Here is a 22,763-nt window from a genome sequence, read left to right on the forward strand (position 1 = left end):
TTCTACTCTTCTGGCGTGATTGACTCTGAGGGAAATATCAAGTCTACTATCAATCATCAATCACTGATCATTTCTGAAGACTCTCTTGGTGATTTATTTCAGTTACCTTCTGAAGGTATTGCTCAACTCTCAGATGTCAAAGCCTCTGACATTGAAGAGATGCAAGTCTCTCTTTCTCTTGATGGACGAAAGATTAAGGTCTCAGATCCTAAGAAAGAACTGAAATATGAAGTTCAACTGCTAGCTGATGTTGTTGCTAAAGGTATTTTGGCAAAGGCAGGATCATTCGCAGCCTTAACTTTAGAGAAATTTCAGGCCATTACCGTCATTATGGCTGGTCACAAATTCAACTGGAGGCATCTCATTTTTAATGTCCTGAAGAATATGTTTATGTCTTCTAAACAATCCAAGGGTTTCGCGGTTCAAATCAGTTATTTACTGAAAGCTAAAGGCTTAGTGGCTGAGGACTCTGAGAGAACCTCGAAATTCAAGGTGTTCAATGCAAAGAACACAATGCCAATCAAATCCAAAATGGACTTGACCACTACTCAGTTTGTGAAAATCAAACAGGAAATTGGGACTCAGTTAGCCGCTACCAAATCAGTCAGGAAAATCAAAGCGTTGGCTCAACGGGATGTTACCAAAAGAAAATTGGTTTTGAGCTCATCAGAATCAGAAAGGACTCCATCTCCTCACATTGTGAAGAAGCCAAGAACTCAAAGGATTAAAACAACTTCTGAGGTAAACACTCCAACTGACAAAATGATTTCCTCCACTGTTCAGCAACCTATCGAGGCAATTCCTCTGCAAATTATTCCACAAGATGATTCAGCAAGTATCATAAAGAAATCGGTTAGGACGCAAGCTCCTATCACTCAAATATCTCGACCAATTGGTGTGGCACCTGCCAGACCTAAAGGGATAACGCTTGTCGAGCCGATCGAATCAACTCGAACAGGACTGGAAATCCCTCATCTCTTAAGTGGTGATAAAGGGAAAGGAAAATTAATTGTGGAACCCAGACCAACAAATCCGATTCAGACTCATATTGATCTCGTATGGGCAAAAGTGAACAGTTTTGCTGCTGCAAAGACTAAGTCTTATGACGCCTGGGTAGTCTTTCGTACTGCAGTTTTTGCCAAGCAACTGAAAGAGCAGTCCGAACTCAAAAGATTTATCAAGCTAGAGGCCCTTGTTCTCCGCACGGTCAAAGCTGCCTCTATTGCTCAAGCCTTGGAGAGAAAAAGCTATTTCTTTGATCAACTGAGAGCAAAGAAGTTGGCTCAGATTGTCGCTAAACTTAAACAAAACTACATGCCAACTGCCCCTACTGCGTATGCTGATCAAGCTGTAATCACTCAGCTTGACACTGATCTTATGGGAATACTATCTCGTATCAAATTTTGGGAGTCGGATCAAGAACTCGTGGTATACCAAGGAGATTCAGATGATGACAATGAGGAACAAGATGAAACAGCATCCTCTGACAAAACAGCACCATCATCCGCCTTGGTTCTGGTTCCTACTGAAGAACCAGTTTCTGATAAGCTTCCTTCACCATCTATTGAACAACCGCTCTATACTGAAGCTGAGCTATCTCTTGCTCATATTGATGAAGTGATTCAAGCAGTAGTAGAGGAGTCTCACTTTAATGCACCAGTTAATGATCCAGTTGATCACTCTGCTGATCAAACCAATCCAGAGGTCCCTATTACCTCAGTCGAAATTGTTCCACCAGACCTATCTGATGATCAGGTCTTACACATTGATATGCAAGTTGAACCAATCGATAATTCACCAGAGGCAACAGTTCAGAATGTGTTACCATCATCTGTCCAACATCCTCCCTCCTCATCCAAAGATCAAGAAGAAAAGACTGCTGATGAAACTTTGGTTCAAGGAACAATAACTGGAACTGATACTTCAGTTCAGCCAAATACTGATAACAAGTCAACTGACCAAGCTTTGGTCATTTCTCAGCAACCACAACTTGAAGCAGGCACTTCTCAACAATCCAATCCTCCAACTTCAGCAGATTTTGATCTCATTTTTGAGGAAGTCCAACATATGCAGAACAGCATGAATCAAATACTCTCTGCTATTGCCAAAATTCAGACTACGCAGGTTTTGCACAGTGCGAAGCTGGAAAACAATGAGGAATCACTCAAAAGACTGAAGAAAATCGAAGCTGCTGTTTCCGCCCTCTCTTTTGCAGTTGATGACATTCCGAAAAACAAAAATCTCATATCCGGCCTGACTGCTACTCAACAAACTCTCAATCAACACGTCAACAATGTGGAATCACTTCTATCTCGGAAAATTGATCTACTGCAAGTCACTTTGTCCACCACTGTTGAAAATTTGTCAGGAACTATCACAGTTCTCTCTTCTCATGTTCGCAAGCTATCTGACAAGATAGAGAAGTTTGACAAAAAGGGGGAAGAGCAGAAGAATTCTTAGTAGAGCTTTATTCATTGTATCAGATCTCTATTACTTTAGTTATTGATCTTATTTTATCTACTGTGAGGAATTCAGTTATTTATTTCAAAGTTTTGTCAAAACACCATAAAGGGGGAAATTGTTAGAAACTTAATTCCGGCGTTTGACAAAAAGACTCAACTGAATTCAGCAACTAAAGCTACCAACTGATCGACTTAACTGAATCAAGCTCAACTGATAAGTTCAGCACATAATATATCAGCAGATGTTCTCGCCAGTTCATTTTCGCCAACTGATCGTTATCAGCTGATTCCTCAGCTGTACACGTCATCAAGTGAAAACGACAACCGACAAATAGTACAGTCTAACTGCAACAGTAGTAGTGGAACGCCGCATTTCAGAAAAGGTGCAGTGTACGATCTGTCAGAGAATATCGACGTGGCAAATAACGGGTGTTATTCAAATTAATGTTACCGTTGACAGAAGCCTATAAATACTCGAAGAGAGCAGCTGAAGAACACACCGATTCTGAACTACTCATTTTACTTGCTGTTACTCTGCGAAAATACTTTCTCAACTTCGTCAACACAGCTCAAGCTTATAAGATTTATCAGTAGCATTCAGGCTACGTTTTTGAGCTAGAAAAAGCACTTTGTAATCTTCGATAAATTGTACAAATTGTGCTAAGATCAGTTGTGATCTGTAAAAGAGTGTTAACTAAGAGTTTCAGTCTTGGCAATAGATAAGTCCAAACTGAAGTGGGTCAGTACACGTTATTGTATTTGATCAAAGTCTTTTAGTGAATATCCTATCTTTGTGATAGAAGGGGTGACGTAGGAGTTATTCAAATCTCCGAACATCCAGAAACATTTCCTGTGTCATTTACTTTCAGTTATTCGTTCTATCTTTCAGTCAGTTAATTTTCCGCAACTGTTTTATTCAGTTTAACTGATTGTTATCGACCAACAAGATACTTGAGTCAGTTTATAACAAAACTGAACTCAACTTTTCGAAGAAGTTATAAATTTAGCAAGTGTTTATTCAACCCCCCCCTTCTAAACACTTTCACCTTGAGTTAACCGATCCTATCAGAAGCCATACCCAAGGAATAGCTCCAAAGATGAATCAAATGCCTGCTACAACTGTGGCAAATCAGGTCACTTTATTGCTGATTGTTCTAAACCCAAGAAGGACAGTCAGGGATCAACTGATAGAAAAAAGAAATCATATGAACACAAAAAAAGACCCAAGGAAGATAAGAAGTCCTTCAGAAAGAAACACGAGGTAGTCTTAGCTGAAGAAAATAAATCTAAATGGGCAGAAACTGACAGTGAGGAGTCAGAACCAGAAAGATCATGCAGCTCTAGTGATGATGAGGAAGTCAAGTGTTTGATGGCTAATGATGCAGAAGAAGAATCATCTAGCCAACATGTATTTGATTTCAGCTCAACTGATTTCACACGAGAAGAACTCATTCTAACACTACATGACATGGTAAATGAGTATCAAAAGCTTGCATCATCATTTGAAAAAATCAAAGCAAAGAAAACTGCTCCCACAGACAATAAAACCAAAACTGATGAATCAGTTGATGGGTTGAGTCTAAAAATGGAAATTGCTGAGTTAAAAGCAGAGAGAGACAAAAATCAGTCATTAATCCAGAAATTGATTCTTGAAAACTCAAAACAGACTGAGCTCATTCAGTCTTGGAACAAGTCATCTACTGCACTGAATGAGATGCAGAATTCACAAAAATCAGTTTCTGATAAAACTGGTTTAGGATTCAACACTCAAGGAGAAATGTATCCAAATGACACTCAACCAAAGCTAAAAATAGACAAAGGGAAATACATTCACTTTGTCAAAGCAACAGTGGTACAAGAACAAATTGTGCCCAGTAAACTGATTGAGCAACCTACTAAGAATATGAGTAAGGCTAGAAGATATGGGATTGGTTATAGTAAAAAATTCTCAACTGATTCACAAAGTCAGTCATCAAAGAGGTTTCACAAGAACTATTCGAATAGCTATTTCAATTACTATAACTGCAAGCCAGTTCAGAAGAGATATAGACTGAACAATCAGTTGAATAAAGCTAAAACACATAATGTATCAACTGTACACTACACACTAAGCACACAAAAGCCGAAAAAAACCATTTGGAATACAGCTACTGGAAAGTCTGTTAGACTAATCCAAGTGTGGGTTTTTAAGGGACTAATCAGCTCAGGACCCAAATAGATATGAGTACCAAGTTATATTGTGTGTGATTGCAGGTAACAGGTACAAACAAGTACTCAATATGGTATTTGGACAGTGGATGTTCGCAACATATGACAGGAGATGCAAGTGTGTTATCTCAACTGATCAAATATAGTGGTCCAAACATCAGTTTCGGGGACAATTCCAAAGATAGAACTGTGGGTAAAGGTAAGCTTATCCATGGTAAATTTACTTTAGAAAACCTGAAGTATAACTTGATTAGCATCAGTCAGTTATGCGACAGTGGATTTTTAGTACAATTTGACAAAAACTCATGTTCAGTCAAAACTTCAAATGATGAAATCATACTAACTGGAAAAAGTTGTGGAAACACATATAAAGTCAATTGGAATGATCAAACTTATGCACTAGTTTGTTTTATTGCTTCCAAATCATCTAAAAACAGGTTGTGACATAAGAGACTAAATCATTTAAACTTCAAATCCATTGCCTATCTGAGTAAACATGAACTTGTAACTGGTTTGCCCAAAATAGACTTTTCAAAAGAAAAACTTTGCTCAGCATGTCTATGGTAAACAAATACAATCCTCTTTTAAAAACAAGGGCGGTAAATCTTCATCCCGATGATTAGAACTGTTGCACATGGATCTCTTTGGTCCTATACAAGTCATGAGCTTAGGAGGAATGAAATACACCTTGGTAGTCGTAGATGATTTTTCAAGATTTACTTGGGTCATTTTTCTTAAATCTAAAGACCATACTGCTTCGCAACTAATAAAGCTCTTCAAAAGACTTTTAAATGAAAAATCAGTTGGAATTGATCGAATCGGATCTGATCGAGGAACTGAATTCATCAATAAAACTCTTTCAATCAAATGCTGGAATTAAGCATGAGCTCTCAGCAGCCAGAACTCCTCAGCAAAATGGTGTAGCTGAGAAAAGAAATCGGACTCTTAAAGAAGCTGCTAGAACGATGCTTGCTGATTCTGGTATTTCTCAAATATTTTGGGCAGAGGCAGTAAACACTGCGTGTTACACTCAGAACAGATCAATGATTAATAAAAATCATATGAAAACACCATAAGAGATCTGGCATGGAAGAAAAAGTATAATTACTTATTTCAAAATATTCGGCTACAGATGTTTTATTCTTGATAATGGTAAAAATTATTTAAAAGCGTTTGATGCTAAATTTGCAGAAGGAATATTTCTTGGATATTCATCAGTTAGTATAGCTTATAGAGTCTTCAACAAGAAAACCCTAAATGTTGAAGAATCTTCTCATGTTGATTTCAATGAAACTGAATTAACTGATAAGCCAACTGATCAAGTTGAGCTAGTTGATCGATTTACAGATATCAGTTTGAAGAATAATGATGAAGGAGACAATCATATAAATCAAAACAACCTCCAAACACCCGAACCAGAAGTGTTAGATCAATCAGCTGAAACAGAAGCCATTCCTAATGATCAGTTGATAGAGCAAACTGATGACATTCAGTTACCAACTGAAGAAATTGCTGATACAACAAATACTGAGTACAGATGGAGAAAATTACATCCACCTGAATTGGTAATAGGAAATCCATATGATCCAGTAATAACTAGCAATCAAATGCTAAATTTATTTATCTATTCAGCTTTTGTTTCACAACTAGAACCGAAAAAAACTGATGAAGCTCTTATGATCCTAACTGGGTAAATGCAATGCGAAAAGATCTAAATCAGTTCACTCAAAACAATGTCTGGAACTTAGTTCCAAGACCAATTTGAAAAACTATTATAGGTACAAAATGGGTTTACAGGAACAAACTGAACGTGGATGGTTCAGTTGTGCGCAATAAAGAGAGACTAGTAGCAGAAGGATATAGGCAAGAAGAAGGAATTGATTATGATGAAACATATGCACCAGTTGCAAGACTGGAAGCTATCAGAATATTCCTCGCATATGCTTCATTCAAGAGCTTCAAAGTCTATCAGATGGATGTAAAGATTGCATTCCTGAACGGTCAACTACAAGAGGAAGTATACGTTGAACAACCCCCAGGTTTTGTAAATCACAACTTTCCTGATCATGTATATCATTTGAACAAAGCCTTATATGGTCTTAAACAAGCTCCCAAAGCTTTGTACGATACTCTTTAAAAATTTCTAACTGATCATAATTTTTTTCTGTTGGATCAGTTGATAAGACCTTGTTCAAAATTTCCAAGAATAATCACATTTTACTTGTTCAAATTTATGTTGATGATATCATATTTGGGTCAACTAACCCCAAATTATGCGACAAATTTCTAAGTTGATGCAGGAAAGTTCGAAATGAGCATGATGGGTGAACTGACATTATTTCTTGGACTGCAAGTGAAGCAACTGGAGACTGGTATATTCATCAGTCAGACTAAATATACAAAGGAGCTGCTGAAGAAATTTGGCATGGAATCATGTTCAGCTGCAAATACTCCCATGAGCTCATCAGTAAAATTGGACACTGATCAAGGGGGAGTATCAGTTCAGGCGACATTAGATCGAGGTTTAATAGGTTCATTGTTGTACTTAACTGCCAGTCGTCCTGATATTGTATTTGCTCTCTGTATGTGTGCTAGATTTCAAGCAAATCCTAAGCAATCACATTTCTCAGCTGCTAAAAGAATTTTGAGATACCTTATGGGTACACAAAATTTTGGGTTATGGTATTCTAAAGACTCTACTTTCAATTTAGTTGAATATTCAGATGCAGATTATGCAGGATGTAAGCTTGATTGTAAAAGTACAAGTGGATCTTGTCAATTTCTAGGAGACAGACTGATCTCTTGGTTCAGCAAAAAGCAGACATCCATAGCTACCTCAACAACTGAAGCCGAATATCTTGCTGCTGGTAGTTGTTGTGCACAACTGATCTGGATCCAGCAGCAACTGAGAGATTATGGAGTAATTACAAATGAATCGCCCATATTTTGTGACAATACGAGTACAATTGCCATCACCTATAATCCAGTTTTTCACTCAAGGACCAAGCATATAGATGTCAGGAACCACTTCATTAGAGATCATGTTTTGAAGAAGGACATTAGACTTGAGTATATTTCAACTGAGCAACAAGCAGCTGACATCTTCACCAAACCATTACCCGAGACTATGTTTTCTCACTTTCGCAATATTCTTGGTTTAATTGACTTGTCTTAAAATTATTATCGATGCTGTTTTACTAATAAAATTATTTGCAGAAAATAAGAACACAACAACAAATCGAAAATGATACTTTATTAAGAATAAAATCGATTCCATCTTACAAAATAAATCTCAGAACCAACTGAATCTTGCCATTCTCTAATCCAATCATTCAACTCATACATTCGGATTCTAGAAAATGATTCAGTTATAGAAATATTCTCAATCACATGCCATTCCTTCCATAGCATTGCATGTAACAAAACATTGTCATCAACCAGGTCTGTAACATGTCTAACTTCAAAACGATTAATATATCTTCTTGCTGTTGCTGCTTGAGCATGAGAAGGAGCAGCACCACTACTACTTATCCTCTGCACATCATGAATTTTGAACCATGTTGACATCACTTTCTTCAAAAAATATTCTTCAATATTTTTCTTCAACTCTTCTAAATAAAGCCTTGATTATTCAGTAATATGAACATGCGTACTGCTGCATGCATCAGAATCACTTGAATCCAACATATTGAACTGTTATTGTCTCACATTTTATCTCTCTCGTCTTATTTATAGACAGATGACATTAAATGTTGAAGAAAACAAAGAGTCTCAAGTCAACCGAAGCGTTTTTCCTATTTTACCCAGACTTTTTATTTATCAGTTGTTAATTATCAACTGATATCAGTTTGTCATCTATTACTTAATGCTTAACTGACTTCAGTTCATAGTCAACTTATATCAGTTAGTCTTTCATCAGTTCATCTGTTTAAATTCGCAATTCATATATAACAACTGATGAAAGTTATCATTTGCAGAAAGAGAAGAACAAAGTTAAGCACATATAAATACTTCATTCAACCATAAACGTTTGCACGAATTACATCATCATATTTTTCCTCTACAACACTTATCCACATTTTCAACCAAGCGGATAAAGGTCCGGTAGATGTCTTGACAAAGCTCTGAGAATCAGCTATGCACTTAAAGATTTCAGCTCCTTTCGAAGCATTAGCTGATAGATATGACCATCCTTAAATATATCCACCCACACATCTATGTTCAAGTGCTCCCGCACTTTTCTCAACTCTGCCACCAGTTTGGGAGTGGTAGCCTCTCCAGTATTATATAGGAACTCAAGCTTCTGTAACTTTTCCCAGTAGTGAAGACTCTTATAGAAGACCTCATCTTCTATATCAGCCTTACTGGTCTCCAGAGCAAACGGCGAAGCACTCGAGCTACTCGTATATGCCATTCTTTTTGTCTTGAATATTTTCACCAATATGACTGAAACTAACCGTTTTACTTCTATTTATAGCTGAATATCCTGGAAGCTGAAGGGCCGTCAATGTTTCAGCAAACGATAATCTTTTTGACCTTTAAATTTATTTTATATCGTCACTTTAATTATTCTATGCACCGATTAAGGGGGAATATCAGTTTTTAAGAGGTTAACTGAGAAGACAATTGTTTGTGAATTCTCAACTGAAATGAATCGGTTTCCCAACTGATTGTTCAGCTGGATATTTTACAAATCTTCTCATATAAGTTAACAAATTAAAAACTTATTATATTCCAAATCAACTGATGTGACTGCAATTTCGTAATGTGACCTATTTTAAACCGTTCATTTTTTGCACACACGCTTACAACACACGTACACACATTTTTATTCAAATTTTTAATGAACTGACACGTGTCCCGAATTTGAACAGTCACGTACAAATGTACTATGCCCGCTTCAATTCAGTTTTTTTTTACACATACAATCAGTTCCTAAGAGCATACTAATTCCAGAGCTTATCTTTTGCGAATTTCAGATCATTTTATCTTTCGAAATGGCGAATCAAATCCCAGCTCACATGTTGAACGCTATGGCCATTGACTTTGACTCAGTTTTATCAGTTCAAGAAGCTGATGTTAAGAACGTCTTTCTGAAGATTGAATCTGCTGGTCTCAGGATGTTTTTGGGACAATCCTCGCAGGAAATTTACCCTAAAGAATTCCAGGATCTCTACTCAAATGGATATATCAATCCTGATGGAAGCCTTATTTCCTCTGTCAATGGTCAGTTGGTGACCATTTCTGAAGATTCTTTCGGAGAAATCTTTTCATTACCTTCTAATGGATTAGTACAACTTGCTGATGTTAAAGCATCAAATATTGAAAAAATGCAAACTTCACTCTCTGCTGATGGACGTAAAATCAAAGTTTTCGATCCTAAGAAGGAACTGAAGCATGAGGTTCAGTTGCTGGCTGATATTGTAGCCAAAGGGGTACTTGCTAAGGCAGGATCGTATGCTGCCCTGACTTTGGAAAAGTTTCAAGCTATTACATTTATTATGGCTGGAAGAAAATTCAATTGGAAGCAACTCATTTTCCGTATCTTGAAAATATGTTTTCCTCCACCAAGCAATCCAAAGGATTTGCAGTGCCGCTAAGCTATTTGATGAAATTCAAAGGGTTGGTGGCTGATGATTCCGAGCGATTGTCTAAATTCAAAATTTTCAATGGAAAGAATATTCTGCCACCCAAGACTAAATTCGATATATCTCCTGATCAGTTCGTAAAGATCAAGAAGGAGATTGGGACGCAACAAGCTGCTCCCAAATCAGTTAAACAGGCCAAGACATTGGCTCAACTGAAGACAGTTAAAAGAAAATTGATTATTAGTGAATCTGATTCCGAGAAGACACCCTCTCCAAAAGTTACAAAGAAACCAAGAACACAAAGGACAAAATTACCAAACACAGCAGAATCTATTCCTACTGAAAGGCTGAAATATTCAAATGCCCAACAACCTATCAAATCAGTTCCTCTGAAGTTCATCCCACCAGAAATATCAGCTGATGCAACAAAGGAAACAGTTAGGATCAAAGCTCCTCTAATTCATATCAATCGACCTACTGTTCTAGCACATGCCAGACCCAAAGGTATAAAGATTACAGAACTGGTGGATACTACTCGTACTGGATTGGAAATTTCTCACATCCTCAGTACTGAAAAAGGCAAAGGAAAATTGATTGAAGAGCCTAGGCCATCCAATTCCATTCAAACTCATATTGACCTTGTTTGGGAACATGTCAATAATTTTGCAGCATCAAAACTTCAATCATACGATGCCTGGACCGCTTACAGAACTCAAATTTTTGCTAAGAAGCTGAAAAAGAAATCCCAGCTGAACAAGTTTATCAAACTGGAAGCCATTGTCCTCTAATCAAAGCTGCCACAATTGTTCAGGCTTTGGAGAGGAAAACCTATTTTTTTGACCAAATTCGAGCTAAGAAGCTATCTCAACTGCTTGAGAAATTGAAGGCAAACTACATTCCCACCAATCCAACTGCTTATAATGATCGAGCTGTGATCACTCAGCTAGATACAGATCTTACTAGCTTGCAAGCTCAGATAAAAATGTGGGAAATGGATCAGGAGTTAGTTCTTCCTGAGGAAGCCTCTGAAGAAGAAGAAGAAGAACCCTCCTCTCAGCAGAAAGTGCCACCCTCAGAACAAACTATTGTTACAACTGAAGAAACAGTTCAGGATGTGCCACAATCATCTGCTGTGGAACATCAGCTGTACTCTGAAGCTGAGTTGAATTTTTCCAACATTGATGAAATTATTCAAGCAGTGGTGACATAATCTATTATTAGTGAATCCATTTCTGAAGAAGTTGATCACTCAACTGATCAAATCTGTAACGCCCCAAAATTTAAAGGTCCACGCAAACCACAAGCATGCAATTATTAAATTCTTTTGTATTTTAACTAAATGTTTTAATTGCATGAATTAATTATGTTGTGCATATTTGTATGTTTAAAATATATTTTTCTACATGATTGCATTAAAATATATTTTTAAAAAGGTTATTCAAGTTGCGATCGAGGAACGGAGACCGAGGGCTGAAAAATAGAAAATGTTTTTACTAAATGAATATTTATAATTATTTAAAATATGGTCGTTGATTTTTAGTATTTTTGAAAAATTATGGGGTTTTGAGGTGAATTTATACGCCGGGACGTAAATTTTATCGGTGTTGGTTTTTCAACTAAAATACGAGCTTTTTGGCAACCCGGCTAATAAATTCACATGTTTAATTAAACAAAACATTGTTAATATTTTATTTAAAATCCTAATTAGACTAATGGGCCTAATTTCATGGCTTAAGGCCTAGTTAGTAATCAAATTAGTATTTAAAGTGTTAAATAATTAAAAACCCTATTCTAGCCACAACAAACTCTCGGCCACTCTTTTAAAAATTGAGAAGACTCTCTTCAAAAAGCACAACATATACGGCACACACACAGACCACAATTGGGAAGGATTTTCATGAGGTTCAAGGGGTTTCAAAGCCAAGGTTCATGCCTGTTTCTCAATCGTCCACGAATAATCGTGCGTTAAATACGCAAAGGCACGCCATATTCTCCTTTTACTCATCCATCACACCATAGTATTTATTTAATGGATTTTTGAATGAAAAACAAGTTGCACCTTTGAATAATTTCGTTCATGCATCTTCATGAATTTTTTTATTGCTTGATTGTGTTCCAAAACATGATTTATATGTGCTAGAAGGGGCTACCATGATTAGGATATGTTATAGGAATGTTTTACACGAGTTTAAGGAGTCCAAGAATTACACAACATGCCGCAAACAATAATAGAAACAAGTCGGGACCGAAATCGAAACGTCTTGATCATGGGGCTCGGATTAAGGGAATATTGACGCATGGCCTAGCTAGGGTCACAGTTGGGTTTCGGTTAGGGGCTGGGAAGGAGTCCTAGCCATGCTAGGACTCATGAACAAGGGCTGGGGAGGAGTCCTAGCAAGCTAGGACTCCACCCGTGAGCTCAAGGGGGAAGCCGCGCATATTGAGGGGCATCAGCGCACAGGAGCTGGATGGGAAGTACGGGGATTGCAGATGGCCTGGGGGTGAGCTATGCTAGGTCCATAGGGTCCTAGGAGGGTGCACAAGGGTCGGGACATGGTCTGGGACGGCTGGGCTGGCTACTGGTGTGAGGAACGTGAGGTAAGTGCATGACAGCAATTGGTGCGTAGCTGCTGTCTTGTTTAGTGGCTCGCTGCAGGTGGGCTCCAGGGCTTGGTTTGGTTTGGACTGGGTCTAGGTGTCGTCCAGGGAAGGTGAGGGTCATGAGGGGTCAGGTGGTTAAGGGCTAGAGGTGTCCTAGTTGGCTAGGAGTCTTGGGGAAGAGAAAGGAGCACACACACAACACAGCAGAATATTGGGTAGATTTCCAGCAAGTTTTGAGCAGGTTAGGTCATGCTTTTGGGGCTGGGCTTGCGCAGTAGGGTCCCTAGATGGGTTGGGTAGGTTTTGGCTCAAGGTGGCTTGGGCGTGGCTCGGGTACATTAGGAGATAGCTCGGTGCGTTCGATAAGGTGTCAAAACAAAATTAAAAGGCTAAAAATGAATCTATGGGTCCACGGGGGTAGCTCATGACTTGGAAGGGTATAATAAATCTTAAAAATGATATGTTTAAAATTTGGGATCAAAATAACGAGTTTTGGATTTATTCGGGATTGAATCGCCGCACGAAATGTTAATTAACGAGTTAATTGAAACACCTAGTTTAAGCTTTATAAAGTTATGAAAAATTATATTTAAGCTTAAATAACTATTAAAAGCCTAAGTTTTCAATTTGGGAATTTTATATTAAATTTTGGTTTAATTCGGGATTAAAATACATTAATACGTCACATTTAAAGATTTATTTAAAAAGCCATCGAATTATGCTAAATAAAAATAAGAGAAAATTCATGTAGGTTTAAATAATTATTTGGGACATGTTAGAGTCAATAAAATTAAGAAAATGTCGAAAACGGGAAATTTTACATCAAGGGGTAAAACGGTCTTTTTACACCTAGAAATTAGTAAACGTCATAGCAGTGTCCTAAATGCTATTTTATATGCTAATATGATTATTTTTCATGATTATGGATGTTTATGAATTTTTAAGATGTTAACACGTTTATTTTAAATGTTTACGGATTTTTAAAATGTTAAAATGTTTATTTTAAAACGTTTATGTTTTTTTATGATTTTTATATGTTAGAACGTTTATTTTAAATGTTCATGGATTTTTATGGTTTAATCTTTGACATTTAAAATATATGTTACATGCTTGGTTTCAAAAATAAACGATATGGATATACATGATTTTTATTAAGTGATGATAACATGTTGAAGGAAGTGAAGGGATTGTGACTACTACATGTTGGAAATATCGTGAGGGTTATGGTCCCAGTGAGAGCCCGAAGATCGTGTTTCCTTGGATACATATACGAATACGAATACGTGATACGAATACGAATATGTTAATACGTAGGCCAAGGCCCAGTTGACCGGTGAGAGTGTTGCTGGTGTCCCCGCCGCCCAGTACTGTGGTTTTTATAGATGGATCCATAGCCCAATACGTTTAAGAATACGAGTCACAATCACGATCTGAATTCAACAAGCACGAACATGAATATGAATACGAATATGAATATAGATACGAATATGGTTATGCATACGAATATGAATATGAATATGTTTATGTTTTTATGAAAATGTTTTTATGCATCATGAAAATGTTTACGAAAATATTTATGTTTATGCATCTTCATGAAAATGTTATTTTAAGTACAAGTATTTTTCACTGTTATATGTTAACTGTATTACGTATTACTCGTTATCAAGGATATGACTTGTTGAGTCTTTAGACTCACTAGGTGTGATTGATGCAGGTGATATTGATTATGAATATGATAATGGAGGTCTTGATGGTTGATCTGACTGGACTGAAGGTGCACATAACCCGAGGACCGACGTTAGTTTTCCGCACTAGTCATGATTTATAATTTTAAGTGATGTTAAAGATATTTTGTTTACGACAATTTATGTATGAGTGGTTTTTGAGAAGTTATAGTATGTGCTATACTTTTCAAATGTTATTTTTAGATTAGTAAAGTAGTTGGTTGTTTTACTTTTAAAATGGTTCCAAAATATTTTATGATTCGGCCGATGCTATGTGAGGTTTAAAAAAAAAAATTCTAGCACTTTTAAGAAAACGAATAAGCAGACGTCTCAAAATCATTCAAGAGGTTCCTATCTCAATAGAAGCACCCGTTCAGCCTGCTGATTCTGAACTAAAGGAGCAAACAATGATGCCTACTCAATCACCAAATCAACAGATTGCTGAAAATATGGAGGCATTGTTGATTCCTACTGAAAAACTTTCAACTGATGAACCAGCACGAATATCAGTTCATGACCCTCTCACTGAAGATCTTATTCAGCAGGAAAGGCTTATTCAGCAGGAAAGCCAAATTGCTGATCAACATAAATCTTCATCTCCTCCAGTCCAAGTAGCAATAACTGAAACAGATGTTCCAGCACAAACTGTTCCTGAAACAATACTATCTGATAGGACCATGGTAGTCTTTGATCAAGTTTCACATGAACCAAGAACATCTGATCAGTCATCTCCTCTTCAATCCACAGAAATGGATCTTGTCCTTGAAGAAATCCAGAATATGCAGCAGATGTTACTGAAATCAAGAGAATTCAATCCACACAACTTTCTCATACTGTCAAATTGGATTCTTCAATGGAATTTGATTCAGCAAAACTGAAAGCCATTCAAGCAAACATGGAGTCTCTTACCCGAACTGTGGATGAGATGAAAAATAACAGAGGACTAGCTCAAAGTCTCTTTACAACTCAGGATATAATCAGCAAACGAGTTGAGCGATTGGAAACTTCTGTTTATAATAAAATAGAATTGCTGCAGATTTCTTTACAAACTGCTGTCTCAAGTATCTCCTCAGATGTCAAAATTCTTTCCACTGACATTCGAAGATTATCTATGAAGATGGATGTATTTGAAAAAAAGGGGGAAGAGATCAAAGAGATTCTAGAACAAGAAAAAAAATCTTCTCGTTGAAGAAAATTCTCTACAGATTCGTGTAGTTCAATATTCAATTGATCAATCTCTTATTTTATCTACAATGAGTTCAGACGTTCAATTATTATTTACTTAGTTTTGTGAAACACCATAAAGGGGGAAATTGTTGGAAACTAAATTCCGGCGTTTGACAAAATATGAACCAACTGAAAATACGAACCAAATGATCGAGTAAACTGAACTCAGCAACTGATCGAGTAAACTAAACTCAGCAACTGATCGAGTAAACTGAACTCAACAGTTGAATCTAGTAAACTAATCTACGCAACTGAAACGCATTTCAGTTATTCTCCTCACCAGCAAAACTGGAACACGTCAACTGACAGATAATACATTCAGTCGTATGCTTTTAAGTGGAGCATCCTTCAACTAAACATGTCTCGGGAAAGAACATTCAACCGACAAAGAGACATAGAAGACTACAACTGAATATGAAACGCCGCACTTCAATCAATACAGCTTAGAACAACGCATTGCAGTTAAGACGACGTATTACAATAAATGAAGCAAACAATTACCAAGGAATAATGAAGTGGCAATCAACGGATAGAAAGATTTAAATATATCTCAAGTTACCATTGGAAGGGAAGCTTATAAATATGACAGAAGAACAGCTGAATAACAGAGAGATCACCCTATTCAAAGTTTGTTGTTACTCTGCCCAAATCTTAGCTCACTCTTACTTGATTTATTAGTAGCAGTCAAGGCTACAATTTGAGCTCACTAGCACTTTGTAATAATCGTTAAATTCAATAGTGCTAAGATCAATTACGCACTGAGAACATTTTGTAATACTAAGAGTTTTAGTTTTTGGCAGTGATAAGTCCAAACTGAAGTGGGTCAGTACAAATCATGTATTTGATCAAAGTCTTTTAGTGAAAATCATATCCTTGAGATAGAAGGGGTGACGTAGGAGTAATTGAAATCTCCGAACATCCAGAAACAATTCTTGTGCATTTCATTTCAGTTTTGTATTCTATCTTTCAGTCAAAATTACTTTAGTTTAACTGATTGTCATTGACCAACAAGATTCCGAGAATCAGTTTGTCACCAAACTGAACTCAAAATTTGAAAAGATCAGTTTTAATTATGAGTGTTTATTCAACCCCCTCTTCTAAACAGTCTTGATACATTAATCGATCCTATCAATGTCTATTGAGATTGTATTATCGGATACATCGAGATTGCGATGTTATGCCGTTGAAACAGAATTAGATTGAGTTTTAATTATATCTGGTATTGATTGGGATATATGTTGATATTGTATTCCTCAAATATGTCATTCTAGATTTGGTATTGAATACTTTGAAGACAGAACAAAGCCAAAACCAGACAAAGAAATGTATAAATCAATGTTAACCGGGAGATATGACTCGAGTTAGATTTGACTTGAGTTTCCCAAAACCACATACTTATTTGTATTGTTTAATACCTTTGAATTCATTGATTGTGTATGTTTATTCTGTTGATTTATAGAAAAGCAGAGAATAGAAGATAGATATCGAGAAAGAGTCATGGGTGGATGTGCCTAGTCTTTGGCTAAGGTGCCAACTCTTTGGCGGAGGTGCCAAGACACTGGATGTTCGGTTTATATCGATGTTGCTTAGGAGTAGATCGACTTCTATTGCTGAGATTCGATACAGTATGCCAACATCTGGAAACCGGGATCCCTAGATTAAAGAAGAGTCGAGTCAGAGATTAAGAGTCAAGGGTTTGACTTATGGGTTATATCAATTCATGTCTTTCAGTTTTTGATATATGTTATTGATAACTGTTATATGCTTTTGTATATGTTTATATGATTGCATGTTACATTGTTTATAATGGGAATATTATTCTCACCGGAGTTATCCGGCTGTTGTTGTGTTTGTATGTGTGCATGACAACAGGTGGGACATGATCAAGGTCGAGAAGAGGATGAGAGATCACAATTTAGCGTAAAGATTCAGACCCAGAAGTAGAGTTGTTTTCATTACTTGATATGTAGTGAAAGAACTACTAAAGAGAATTCAGTAGTTCAAACCACCGACCTTGAAAGTAACAGAGACTTTTGTTGTCTGTGAGAGTTGGCTAGATGATATAGAGATGCTGTTTGACTCCCTTGATTATACAGATGAGCGCCGAGTCCGATTGATTGGGCATCACTTGCATGATGTTGCGAAGAATTGATGGCTCACGACCAAGAGAGCGTTGGAGCATCGAGGTACGGTTATCACTTGGAAAATCTTTAAGACTGAATTTTATCAAAGATTTTTTCTAGTATCGTACAGAAAAGACAAGGGTGTAGAGTTTGCAAATCTGAGACAAGGTAATCTGAATATTGAAGAATATGTGGCCAAGTTCTCTACCTTGTTGCGTTTTGCTCCACACGTGGCTGAGAATGACGAAGTTGTTGCTGATCAGTTCATCAATGGGTTGAATCCTGAGATCTTTACATTGGTGAACACCGGGCGACCGAATAATTTTGCAGATGCTTTGAATAGAGCCAAAGGAGCACAAGCAGGCCTGATCATACAGAGGGGAGCTTCTTATGTCTCTCCAGCACCGAAACAACAGCAACCACCCTCGACTCAGTTCCACCAACTGCCTCCCAGATTTGAGAGTGGTACTTGTAGTAGTGGAAAGAAAGATCAGTTGAAAGATAGAGGGAAACAATTTAAGAAGTCTGGCAGCTGTTCTTCTAGCTCCAGTGGTTCCACATAGAGTTATACAAGGGCTTATTGCAGAACTTGTGGCGGAAGACATCCCAGCGAGCAATTCCAAGGAGTATTTGGTAGTTGCAACATCTGTAAACAGCAGGGACACTTTGCTAGAGTCTGCCCACAGAGAAGTTCCCAAAGATCCTAGGGAGCTGAATCATCAAGATTAGTGGCAAAGCCTGATAGACAAACATCTGATGTTCACTCTTTCCAGCCAGCACTTTCCAGTCACAGCCAAGGCCAGGAGGAAGCCAGATTGTTAGCCAGCCTCCGAGACAGCAGCCAGAGTATTTGCTTTGACAGAAGAACATGCCCAGGAAGCACCAGATGATGTTGCAGGTAACTGCTCTCTTTGTGGTTATCCTGCATATGTATTGATTGATACGGGTGCATCTCATACTTTAATATCTGAAAGATTTGCATTGATACATGCTTTGCCTGTTGAGTCTTTATTTACTGTAGTATCTGTCTCTTCACCTTTGGGGAAATGTTTGATATCAATGAATTCTGTTAAACATTGTATGCTGCAGTATGATGGGCATGAGATTGAGTTAGATTGTATTGTACTTCAGTTGTCTGATTTTGATTGCATTATTGGTATCGATATGCTGAACAAGTACAGAGCTACCGTAGATTGTTTCCATAAGATTGTGAGATTCAGACCTGATATGGCTGATGAATATAAATTTTATGGTAAGGTTTCTAGATCCAAAATTCTTTTGATATCTGCGTTATCTATGACTCGATTATTAAAGAAAGAATCAGAGAGATTCCTTGTGTATTCAGTAGATGTACTGAAATCGAGCCCATCATTGGCAGATTTTCTAGTGGTATGCGAGTTTGCTGATGTCTTCCCAGATGAGATTCCGGGATTGCCTCCAGTCAGAGAGATAGACTTCAGCATTGAGTTGGTACCAGGTACAGTTCCTATTTTTAGAGCTCCATACAGAATGACACCAATTGAATTGAAAGAATTGAAAGATCAGTTGGAAGATTTACTGGCCAAGGGTTACATTAGACTGAGTGTTTCTCCTTGGGGTGCTCCAGTGTTGCTTGTGAGAAAGAAAGACGGTTCAATGAGACTCTGCATTGACTACCGACAACTGAACAAGGCTACGGTAAAGAATAAATACCCTTTGCCTCGTATCGATGATCTATTTGATCAATTGCAGGGTTCTTCTATTTATTCCAAGATCGATCTGAGATCTAGATATCATCAGCTGAGAGTCAGAGATCCTGATATACCGAAGACAGCTTTCAAAACCAGGTATGTCCAATATGAGTTTATAGTCATGCCGTTTGGTTTAACGAACGCTCCAGCTGTATTTTTGGGTCTGATGAACCGTGTATTTCAGAAGTATCTTGATGATTTTGTGATTGTTTTCATTGATGATATTCTGATTTATTCGAAGAATATGATTAATCATGCTGAACATTTGAGAATTGTATTGAGAACTCCGAGGGCTGAGAAACTGTATGCCAAATTATCGAAATGTGAGTTTTGGCTGAGACATGTTGTATTTTTAGGGCACATTATATCGGGAGATAGGATTTCTGTCGATCCTAGCAAAGTTGAAGCCGTGATCAGTTGGCCTAGACCAACATTAGTGCCAGAGATACACAATTTTATGGGTTTAGCGGGCTATTATCGACGATTCATCAAAGATTTCTCCAGTATCGCTAAACCTATTACGCAGCTGACTCAGAAGAATGCTCCATTTGTTTGGTCAGAGGAGTGTGAATCCAGTTTCTTAGAATTGAAGAAGAGATTAACCAGTGCTCCAGTGTTGACTATTCAGTCAGGTACTGGTGATTTTGTTGTTTATTGTGATGTTTATCACAGAGGATTGGGTTGTGTGTTGATGCAGCGAGGACATGTTATTGCCTATGCCTCGAGACAGTTGAAGCCACGTGAGACTCGCTACGCAATTTATGATCTTGAATTGGCGGCCATTGTATTTGCACTGAAGATATGGCGACATTACCTATTTGGTGAGAAGTTTGAGATTTATTTTGATCTCAAAATCCTGAAATATTTATTTTCATAGTCTGAACTGAATATGAGGTAACGAAGATGGCTTGATTTACTTAAAGATTTTGATTGTGAAATCAAATACTACCCAAGAAAATCTAATGCAGCAACTGATGCACTGAGTCATAAGGTATGTTCTTTATCCTTATCGACGATTGATATTTCAAATTTGATAGAAGATTACTATTTTTCTGGATTAGTATTTGAGATAGGTTGTAGACCGTTGCGACTTTCTGCTGCTCAAGTCGAACCAGAGCTGATTTTTAAAATTAATGAAGCACAGAAAGTTGATCAGAATATTCAGAACTTGATTTTGATGGTCAGGGCAGGGCATCAATCCGAGTATCAGGTTCGTGAGAATGTGTTATATGTGAATAGTCGTCTTGTTCTGCCAGATGTTTCAGATTTTAAACGACAGATATTGTCAGAAGCGCACAGTAGTCGATTCAGGATTCATCCCGGTGGCAGAAAAATGTACAATGATTTGAAAATACAGTTTTGGTGGAAACAGATGAAATGAGATATTGAAGAGTTTGTTTCCAGATGTCTGAATTGCCAACAGGTAAAAGCAGAAAGAAAGAAATCAGGAGTGGAAATAGGATCATATTTCCATGGATTTTGTGACGAAGCTACCACGTTCCTCCCGAGGTTGTGATGCGATTTGTGTTGTAATTGACAGATTGACAAAATCAGCATGTTTTATTCCGTACAAGATGACGTACAGACATGACCAGATGGCAGAGATCTATGTCAGAGAAGTGGTCAGATTGCACGGAGTGCCGAATTCGATCGTGTCAGACCATGATCTTCGGTTTACTTCACACTTTTGGAACAGTTTACAGCAAGCTCTAGGTACGAAGTTACATCTTAGTACCGCATATCATCCTCAGACCGAAACATAGTCAGAGCAGACTATCCAGACACTGGAAGATATGCTTAGAGCTGTAGTGCTAGATTTTGGCACTAGTTGGAAAGATTCATTGCCACTTTGTGAGTTTTCGTACAACAACAGCTATCAGACGAGTATAGAGATAGCTCCTTTGAAGCGTTGTACGGCAAGAAATTCAGATCCCCTCTTTATTGGGATGATATTTCTGAGGTACCAGAACTTGGGCCTGATATGATTCGAGAAATTACAGAGAAAGTGAAGCTGATTCAGAAGAGAATGAAGACAGCTCAAGACAAACAGGCCAAAAATGCCAATGTTCGACGTAGACCGTTGATATTTGAGGCAGGAGACAGAGTATTTTTGAAGATTTTTCCTTTCAGAGGTGTTGTCAGATTTGGCAAGAAAGGGAAGTTGTCTCCATGTTATATTGGGCCATATGAGATTCTGGAGAAGATAGGAGATCGTGCCTATCGACTCGCCCTACCACCTTCTCTATCTGGAATACATAATGTCTTTCCTGTATCTTTATTGCGGAAATATCTTTCTGATGCTTCACATATTCTTCAGCCAGACGAGACCGAACTGGATTAAACTCGGAGTTATTTTGAAAAGCCGATCCAGATTCTCGATCGTAAAGAAAAACAGCTCAGAACGAAGACTATTCCGCTTGTGAAGGTTCAGTTGCGTCGTCATGGCATTAAAGAAGCTACCTGGGAGACTGAATCAGATATGAGGCAGAAATTTTTAGAATTATTTCATTGATGTGAGTTTCCTATTTAGCTTATGTTATAAATTTCTTATTGGATAAGATTTGACTGTCTGTGATTTCGGGGACGAAATCGTATCTTAAGGGGGGGGGGAGAGAAATGTAATGCCCGAGATTTATATCGTATTAATCTGAGATTATTGATTGTGAATTGATGTGATTATAGAAGGACCATTCCGAGGCACGATTCGAGATAGCGTTTGATATGTGATGTGCGAGGACAGAACACCTCGCGCATATGTGCGACACGAGGCGCGCATATGCGCGAGACAGACAGAGAAGCTCGCGCACATGCGCAGAGACAGGGCACGCATATGCATGAGCATGGAAGAGGACCTCGCGTATATGCACGAATACAGGGCGTGCATATGTGCGAGTACTTGAAGTGTGATGCGTAGAGACCAGTAGGTCTCGCGCATATGCCCCGAGGTAGGTCGCGCATTGTGTGAGACGTTCACTATGAAGATTGAGCCACATGTACTTCACCATGCATATATAAAGTGTAAATATTCATTTCCCTTCACCAGTTCAGAATAAAAACCGAGAGAAGCTACTGAGAAATCTTCAAAGTTCTTCGGAGCTAG

This window comes from Primulina eburnea, chromosome 13 (genome assembly GCF_022965805.1).
Source record: "Primulina eburnea isolate SZY01 chromosome 13, ASM2296580v1, whole genome shotgun sequence".
Classification (NCBI taxonomy): Eukaryota; Viridiplantae; Streptophyta; class Magnoliopsida; order Lamiales; family Gesneriaceae; genus Primulina; species Primulina eburnea.